Source organism: Phasianus colchicus, chromosome 2 (assembly GCF_987193195.1).
Source record: "Phasianus colchicus chromosome 2, bPhaCol1.hap1.1, whole genome shotgun sequence".
In the NCBI taxonomy this organism is placed as follows: Eukaryota; Metazoa; Chordata; class Aves; order Galliformes; family Phasianidae; genus Phasianus; species Phasianus colchicus.
Window position 1 is genome coordinate 19,193,474 of NC_143437.1, and position 9,594 is coordinate 19,203,067.

Genomic DNA, 9,594 nt, shown 5'->3' on the forward strand with positions numbered 1-9,594 from the left:
TTCCCCTCTCCTTCAATTTAACTTGTCTATTTCATTTCCTCCTTTTTCCAACTGAGTCTGCAGGCTGATACACTTCCAGGAGATACTTTTTCTCATGGTACATCTGGGTGAAGTATAAACTCAATACTAGATTCCTATTCAACAGAATTGCTACTCTGTTCAGACTTGTTACACTCCAGTTCTTCTTCACTGGACCTCAGGCTTATCAAGCAGAAAGGAGGCCACTGCTGGCTAGCCTTAGATAAACCACTTAGCAAGACAACTTTTTGACTGGCTTCCAAGTCCTTCAAGCTTAGAATAAAGACATTGTTCTGACAAATGGGAGAGAGAAGGATCCTCATGTCAGCAAAACTCAGCTCCTGCTAGGACTGGAAAAGTCTAAGAAGAACTGAAAGTCAGGAAAGCCTCATATGTCTTCCATGGAGACGTCTCAGTAAGGAAGACTGCTGAGACAGAGCTAATGCAAGAGACCTGAGTTCTCTTAACTAATGCACTGATAGCCAATAAACTTGGATCAGAAGCTCGCAGTGATCACCTTAATCATTCTCCAGCATCTTTAAGCACGGTGCTATAACAGTGCACCCAAAACTTAGAATAGAAAAATTAAGAAAGAGATATCGTAACTGAAGGATTTAATTTTTTTACTCTTGTAAGTTGAGTCCTGCAATAAAAACAAGTGATAGAAACATAGCAGCTTCCTTTGAAGTCTGTGTGATCCTGAGGTGTAGCATCTCTGATTGAATATTCTATGCTTAAATAGTTGCAAGAAGGAATGGGTAGAGGAAACTAAAGGAAGACAGAAACTTCATAGCTGACTATAAAAGTCTACGAAGAATTGGTCCTAGTGCAGTCAAAACAGTATCTGAGGTAGAGTGAAGACTGCAATGAACTAAAATGGTTTTTCAAATTCAATCACAGTTTCAAGAAGAGTGAGGCAACTGTACCTGTGTAAGTAGCAAATGGCACAAGGGATCAGGCTAGGAAAGAGATGTGGATCTCCATCTCACTCACAGTCCTGACTGGGTGTTCTGCTGAGAACTGGGGAAGCAGAAAAAGAAACAGGACTGGATGAAGCCCTAACCCTAAGAAAAACGGCAGATTATAGAAAAGACCCGTCAGAGACTGTTGTGAGATCTTCATGAAAGCTCGTTGTTTCAAAGCTGCTGCATCTGCAGATGGAATAGGAAGGGTGGTCGCAGTGCAGCACCAGGCCACAAGATGGCAAAACCCAGAAGCTGACCTCAAACCAGACCTCATCTAGAATAATATAATAACATTAACACTTGAGGATTCAAACTACTAAATCTATAACTTTAATAAAACTGGCCATACTTTTTCTACAGCTCCCTTGAATTATGACTTTAATGAATTGTCAGCCTTTTAAAACAAATCCCTGAATATAACTTCCTATGTGCCCCAACTTAATCCTCTTCTTTTTATCTCCAGCCCCAAGTGAAAGATCACTTATTTGCTCTTCAAGAGATGCTAAATACAAACTAAAGACAATCGCTCATTATCAGATTATAATCTAAGATATGAGAGTTCCAGGAACATTACAAAAAGCCATGACTCCATTAATGGTTTCAGTTTAGATCTTTGGAGACAAATGTCTACATTGCAAGCACAGCAATTGCACATAGCATTAAGATTGTTGGTCCTGCCTCATTAAGGTAGATGCATTAGATCATCCCTTTCAGTCCTCTTCCAGTGGCTCTTTGTTAATTAGCTACTGCACTGGCAGAGTCAGCACAGAGGCTGAAAAATACCCTGAAAGCTGAATTATGACTCAACTAGCATGACAGCCTAGTGTTAGACCATTTGCATAGTTACATGTATCCTGAGAACAAAGACAAGAGGGATTCACTGGCAGGTTTTGTCAACTCCACATTGACATGCAAAATACTGCTCTTAATGAGCACAATCTCTTGAAGTTTCTTCCAGCCTCTTTTATTCTACGAGTCTATGAAAATTGCATTAAAAACAATGATTCCCTATTAGAACACTGATTTCATAGAAAACTTTCATTTGTTTTATGATGTGAGACCTTCTTAGCAGCCCCTCTGATGAGTCTCTGAAAACATTTGGGAGAACCTCTTCTTCGGCAAATGACAAATGCTGGTCCTTCAAGCAGGATCAAGCAGCAGCCATTCCTATGCCTTTGCAACCCTACCCTCATATTTGTTTCTGGGCACCATTTTGCCAAAGCCGATGTGATTCCTAAGCACCCTGCCCACACGTGGGCTGGGTCTGTGTGAGGGCTGTGGAATCCAACACCCGCCACATGCCAAATTTCCTTTGTCCTGTCCCAAACCCAAACCACATACAACTGGTGCACTTTAAGCATCTCACCACGTTTGTGAGCACTTAGCCTTTATTTGTTCCTCCAGTCTTTTCACGCTACATGTAAATTTCAAATGTTTTCAGAGCCATGGGAGAGCTAATTAAAACATTCAGTGGTTTTACTGTCTGAGCAATGTAAATACGATGTAAAAAAGAAAATTAAGGAACGTTTACACAGATGCATACTTGCTCGTTGTAACCATAAAACCTAGCTGCAGGGACCTGGCAAGAGCAGAAGTCTCTTATTCTTCAAAACAAGTTATTCAGCAAAAAAAATTAGACACCAAGTTTCAGCGTGTAAGAGTTACTCTTTGTTACTCTCATCCTTAATTCATTCCTTCAAAGCCACATTTACCTCCTTTTTCTCTCCCTTTTTCCTGGTTTCAATTACTGGTCACTAAATTTACTGCTGAAATGGGTCAAAAGTTGATTAGAAACAAAATATTTGCTTCACACTCTTGAGGTCAGTCCACACACAAGCTTTTTTCCCTTTTACTCATGCAGTGGTCTCTTTTGAATAGTTAGTCCCAGTCACAGTGAATAAGATCCCCTGAAATGCTGGTGACGGGCTATGCCCAGGACAGGGAAGGCATTCTGGGATATCGTATTTTCCAGTGCTGGTTGATGTTTCAGTCTGGGATTTCAAGAACACCGACTGTGTTGTTTACACTGCAAAGAAAGGAGCTTTTTCATCAGGGCTAGCTGAGTCATTCCCTGTCAGTTTTATCATTTTGCAAAGAGCGAGAGCTGATGCCTGAGCTTTGTCTGACCTTTTATTCAAACTTTTTTTTTTTGCTGGATTCCCAAGTTGTTGTATTCAGTTTAATCATATCTCGATGATATTCAGAAGAATCAGATGCTTTCTCATTTGATGTTACATGATGTCATAGGCAAAAGCGGGAGAAATCCCATGAGGTTACCATCCGGTCAAAATGGTTCAGTGGAAGGATGAGATTTCATCCTAGAACTTTGTTTCTGGGTTCTGATCTATTTTCAGGGCTTTGTGGTATTGCTTTTTTTGGGTGGGCAGGGTGGGGGGGTTGAGGACTCTTGCTGTTTTTTCCCACAGAGATCGTAAGAAAAACAGACCACAGGTCAGGTAATGTAAGCAACAGACTGCAAAAACTTCGCCAAAAATCGTAGCCACCCAATTGGCTCTGGAGGAAAAAATTCATTTAAGTGACACATGTTAATAGTATTGAATTCAAAACAAGTGTTTTGACATCCAGATGTTGGAAAGTGCCATATCCTGATTAACAAAAATATTTTCTGGTCTTTCAGATCTTCCTTCCTTATTTTGATCATGATTCAAGTTTAGGAGAAATTCTTTCCCACTACTGTCTGCTGATCACATCGCTGAAGTATTTCAAAATTTTAACTTCTTTCCTATAAGGAAAAAATGGAAAGCATAACCGCAAATATTTATGTTAGTGTCACTGCTTATTATTGGAAGCTTAGTTCAGTCTGCTGCAGTGCCATTACAAGAGCATATCATCAGATATGGCATTCAGCTCCTCCAGGCATTTTACAACTACATCAACACACACAATCTTTATAACCTGGGAGAGAAAGCGTATCCCAAATGGAAAGGTGAGAGCAACATGCAGAAAAGTCCCTATGCAATTTCTTCTAACTGCAAGGCATTGGAAAGATATGGCTGTTTTACCAATTGGAACAGGCTCTAGATGTAAGGGTTTTGGAGAACCACGCTCATGGAAAGAGAGTTAATATGGAAAAATGTCAACTCTTTCAGAATAGGTGCCACTTGTGATGCTCAGCAGCCAGGTGGATGTTCTGCTGTCTACTCTCCTTTACTATGTCAGGACCCCAAATTTTCCTGTAATATGAAAGTATGAGGAGAGGGAAGGAATTTCATGTAAAAGAAAATGTAAGTGAGCATTCAATAATCAGCTTTCAATGCTTTCTAAGGATACAGCAGGTAATTGGTGATGGTAAAATCCCCAAGTTCAGAAAAGTTTGCTGACAGTGAAGATGGTCTCCGTATTTTTAAGGAAAAAAATCACCAGGGATCACAATGCCAGTCCCCTAATTAAAGGGACTATAATTGTCTAAGAGAAACAAGTTTGGGATAGAAGGCACAATAATGTTTATAGTAGCTTACTTTGATCTTTTCCTTCAGGTGTGGTAGCCTTGATCATAATGTTATCCCAATCAATTTAATTGTCAACCAAGAATTCTTGTTTTCTAGATTTGAAAATGGGTTGCAAACCTTACATTTCCTCCTTTACTTTATGGGAAAGACATAGAATGATCTATATTGCAAATATTGGGTAATATCTCGCAAAGCCCTGTCCTAACCTAACATGACTGAGCAGTGTGGGAGGAGGAAGTAATGACTTCCCCCTGACCTGTGTAACTGACATGAAGCCTGCCAAGAATCACAGCTCTTTTGCTCAAGGGAATACAGGAGCAACTCTTCAGAGAGGAGGCGGGGGTTGGGACCGAGGGAGGGCAGAAGCATGTCTCCACCTCCTCCTGTGCTCCATATGACAGAAGAGAGTGGCTGCACCACTTAAAAAGAAGTAGTAAATTCCTATCCACCTTCCACTCACAAGCAGTTTGTACTGAAGGGATAGGGTGGTGTAGCTGCTGCTTTCTGCATGGGTACAGGTTTGCTGTGCCCACCACATGGAGCAGCATATAAAATGCACAGCCTAGCCCATTTAGAAAAGAAAATGGTTTTCCTGCATGGGCAGAAAGGGCTGTTCTGTAAGGATGGAATTTCACAACAGAGCAAAAATAAAGCACAGCACTGTTTCAGAATTTCTGAATTCTTATATCTAAACAGCAATAAACCCACCACCCAAACCCCAGCCCGGATAAAATGTTAGCATTCTCTCCACTCTGGTTACAGCTCACATCCCTCTTAATACCTCCTGCTCTGCCATGAACTATTTGTATGAGAAAGGCTTATGTTTGAACTGGAATTGGCACAAATAGTTACCCATTGGATATTCCTTTTCTGCAGAAATCTGATCTCTTTCAGTGCTTCACAAATCACAGAATCCACTGAGGACAGAAGTCTGTGTTTTCTTCTTCTCCAAAGAGAGTAAAAAATCGTCAGTAACCCTGACAGCTTCCTGTATTGTGGCTCTCACAGCTTATTCCAGATGAGCCGAACATTAGACTTGCCATAAAAATGTTATGATGAGAGGATGCATCTCTCACAGTACTCAGAAATTATTTAGTGAGTTTCACCATCATCACCCTCAGGCTGTAACTATTCCCCAGCTCTTCTGAGAAGTGAAAACAATAAAAATAAACTTAAATCCAAGCCATAATAGTGACAAATGAAAACAACAGCTACCATAAGAAACAAAAATGGCTGAAACAAGGCAGAAGAGGCTGCTGAGCCTGTGTGCTTTGTGAACAGCTTGACCTCACCTAATTGGATGTGGTAAAGAAGTCTACAAGGATATACCCAAGGCTGTATGCCGGCAGGACAGAAGTTAGCAGAATCATAGAATCATTAACGCTGGTAATGACCTCTAAGATCATCTATCCAACCATCCACCTACCACCAATATTGCTCACAGAACCATGTCCCTCAGTACCACATGTAGACGTTTCTTGAACACTACCAGGGATGGTGACTCTATCAGTTCCCTGGGCAGCCTGTGCCAGTGCCTCACCACTCTTTCAGAAAAGTTTGTCCTAATATGCAACCTGATATTCCTCTGATAAAACTTGAGGCCATTACTCTCATCCTATCACTGTTACCTGGGAGAAGATGATAAACCCCACCACATGACAACCTCCCTTCAAGCATTTGTAGACAGGGCAGCTTTTTCAGCAAGAGGATGTGTCTTTTCCCTGCCTCTGCTGCTTGCTCACTATGAGATGTCAGTGACTGCACAACATGATGCATGTGCTCTTCTCCATTCTCCTCTTGATTCACCCAGTAGCACTGCATATGAAAAGGCCTGGAAAAAAAAGGAAAATGTGTCCTTTGTGGACCACTGTGGACAATCAGGCACTATTTTTGCCAGTGGTTGCCTACTGAGGATCTTATTCCTCTGGTTTTCTTCCATCTGAGCAGCTGTTCCTCTATCATAGTCTATTTGGTTATGTCATTGTTAGCCTGTTTGATATGGGTAAGAAGCCTTGAAAATGCTTCATGTTCTTAAGAGATCTGGATTTTCTCAAAAAAAAAAGTTCTGATGTTTCTCAAACCTCCCCCTTTTCTCCTTCTGAAAAGGTTTTAAAAATGTGGAATGTTGTGGGAAATTACTCAGAATGTAATAAAAATGTACATGTAAAAAAAAATCTAGCTCACAGCCTCCTTGGCTGGAGTGATGTCCCAGGGCTGGATCCAGCTCAGCAATGCTCTTTGGCCTTTCTGTAGTTTTCTCTTTCCAGGATCACATCCCTCATTCAGTCTCTGCTTCCAGGACCCTCTCTCTCACCCACACACACCACATAAATACACAGACACATACAGCTCTGACATACATTTATTTCTATGGCACAGGATACCCCCAAAGCTTGTTTTCTCTTTTACAAAGTTTAGGCAGCCCCTCAGCAGAACACCTCCCTTCTCTGCTCCCTGGTCTCCAGCTAGATACAAACACTCCAAAACACAGTTTATTTATTGGATCTGCTTTAACCACTTGATCACCACACCAGACATTTCTCCTCTACACATATTTTATAAGAATTAACAAGAACACTATAGGAAAGCACTGGTTGTTCTTTTTTTGTACTTTAAGTTGTTATTTTGAATGTTCTTTTTACACAAATGCATACTTACCAAAATGTCACTGACAAATAAAAACTGAAAATATCTTCTAAAGATGTGCATATTAACTATGCAAAGAGTCTTTTGAAAGTTTCTCTAAACGTGCCTCTAAAGATTCAAAAAAAAAATCTATTTAAATGTATTGAAGGGTGTTACTCCAAAGTTTTCCAAATAAAAACAGTCCAAAATTTCATTGGTTTCATAACAGTTTTAACCTTTGCATTCAGAAGTAGCTTCAGTGTTCAGAGCTATACATTCATGAGTCATTCACTCCACCTCTTTTATACCTCCAAATGTTCCTGCCATTACTGTTTAGCAAATAGCATTCTGTTTACATCTTTTATGTGAGGAAGCAGAACATTTTTGTAACTGAAAGGTCTATTGAAGGTGATAATTACTATTAAGAAGGTTATTACAGACATCAGCTTGCTGACTTGAGGCTCATGCTGAATTAAATGACTCATGCAATTCAGCAGCATAGAGATGGGCTTTGCAAAGCCAATTAAAAGCACAAACTGAGGAATTTATTTCATGATGGCACTCAATTCTAAGCATGTAATAGCATTGCTGAAGCCGATTAGAGCATTTGCATGTTTAAGTACAGACTTTAGTACCTTGCTTGGTCATGCCATAAATGAGTATAGCTTAGATACCTAAATAGTTTAGAAAACACTCTGTACTTAGAATAACTTCTTACCCTTCAGAAACCCTTATGCATTTCAAGTTTTCCATGCCTTAGGTCTCACTGCCATGGAAGCACACAGTGCCAAACACGTTACAGCCCTTGGGCTGCCCCAGGGTCACCTTTCCTGCAAGATCCGCTTGGATATGGCCAGCATGCCCCTTCCCAACCAATGCACTAGACCTACTGCTGCTCTCAGGGTACTGCTGAATACCCATTCAGCTCTGCAGAAGGATTTCAGGTAAAGATTAAGTGATGCAGAGACTTCCAGAAGAACAAGTTTCACCCGCTAAGTCGCAGGATACATCCTGAAGCCACATGCCGCCCACAGCCCAAACGTACAGCTGAACACAGCAGCAGAAGGCAGGTCTCCCAGACTCGTAAATTTTACCATTTGCGTCTATTATTCAAGCTTTGAAGGCACTGCTCAGGGGAACACTTACACTTCTAGACACCCTTGTAATATTCTGCAAGCCTCCCATGCTGATGAGAACCAAAAGGGGGTCAACGCTTCCTCCACACTGTGCTAGTTTTTTCCAGGTTGACAGCCAACACTGACACTAGTCTGTTTTCCAGGATAGTTGTTCTTTGGATGAACAGCTCCCTAGGAACACTACAAAAGCCATCACAAAGAGAAAAAGCTGTAGCATGTCTCTGCTATCCCCCCATATGATGTATTTACAGAAATATGGTATTACACTTAGTTTCCTTCAGTCTGGTGGCAGGCATCTGTCTCCATGCTTCATGTGGAATGGGCAGAAATGCAGAAACAGGGAGAACATGGGGCTGAGGGGGGCTGGTATCCCCTCCTCACAACATGTTAAGTGCTGTTTATAGAGACAGGCAGATGGGGAAAATCCTCTCAGCACTAGCATGCAACTCACAGTTTAATAGAATAGCTTATGTTGAAGGGGATTTAAAAAAAAAAAAAAAATCACCCAGTTCCAACCTGCTTGCCATGGGCAAGGCTGCCAACCACTAGATCAGGCTGCTTTGAACACCTCCAGAGATGGAGCAAGTCTTCTCCAGAGGCTGCGTTTCTGTGGTGAAGCACGAGAAGAAAAATTGGAAGAGGCAAGGCTAAGAGCAAATTTGCTCATCTTTTAAACTTGCCTGGAAGAGTCTATGCAAATAGCCTCTTGAAGAAAGGCATTTTTACACACAGCCTTCACTTCATGGCTACATGGCTGGTGTGAACGTATATGTCAGGTATAATATGCTTCCCAGCCACAAAGAACAACCTCTGTACTGTACCAAAAAGCCATTCTTTACAGATGTTGAAGTAGTGAGTGGACTCAGAGTAACTACATATGGCCACCTTACCTGTTGTGGACTAATAAGTACTTCTTTCTAAGTCACTCTTTCCAGTCTTCAGTTTTCAAACTATCCTATCTCCAGTACTTAACAAATCCCATCGCCATCATAAGGAAGATAAGGAAGATGTCTCTAACAACTTTTTTGGAAGACTCTTGCATGCTGAGGCTCTGCTCTACGGTCTTATCTGCAGAAGAAAGTGTTTGCTTGTATGTCAGATGTTGCCTATACATATAACAAACATAAGTTATCACTGCCCAAAAGATATTAGAGTAAGAGGTGCTTTACAAGTTTTTGTATTTTGGTAAGCTTTTATGTTCTGCAGAAAATACTTCTCTAGCAAGTTACATATGGGGCTTGACAACAGCTTATGATTTAAGTTCAATCTAAATAACATTTGCAAATGAGAAAGCATGAAAACATGCAGAAGAGTAATGTAGCCTCCTGCAGAGAGTTCTCAGGGTGTCAATCCAAAGTTATTACTGTTTGCTGGTACTGC

At 40.9% G+C, this 9,594-nt stretch overlaps 1 long non-coding RNA gene across 1 annotated transcript; it reads right to left on the minus strand.

Moving 5' to 3' along the window:
- Window positions 1-1,779: 1,779 nt before the first annotated feature.
- LOC149918877 (uncharacterized) lies at window positions 1,780-9,278 on the minus strand. The gene is made up of 3 exons (XR_016464626.1): window positions 9,105-9,278; window positions 6,082-6,284; window positions 1,780-3,726 (listed from the first exon to the last, which is right to left on the minus strand). It is a non-coding gene; the product is annotated as an uncharacterized LOC149918877 (long non-coding RNA).
- Window positions 9,279-9,594: the final 316 nt, after the last annotated feature.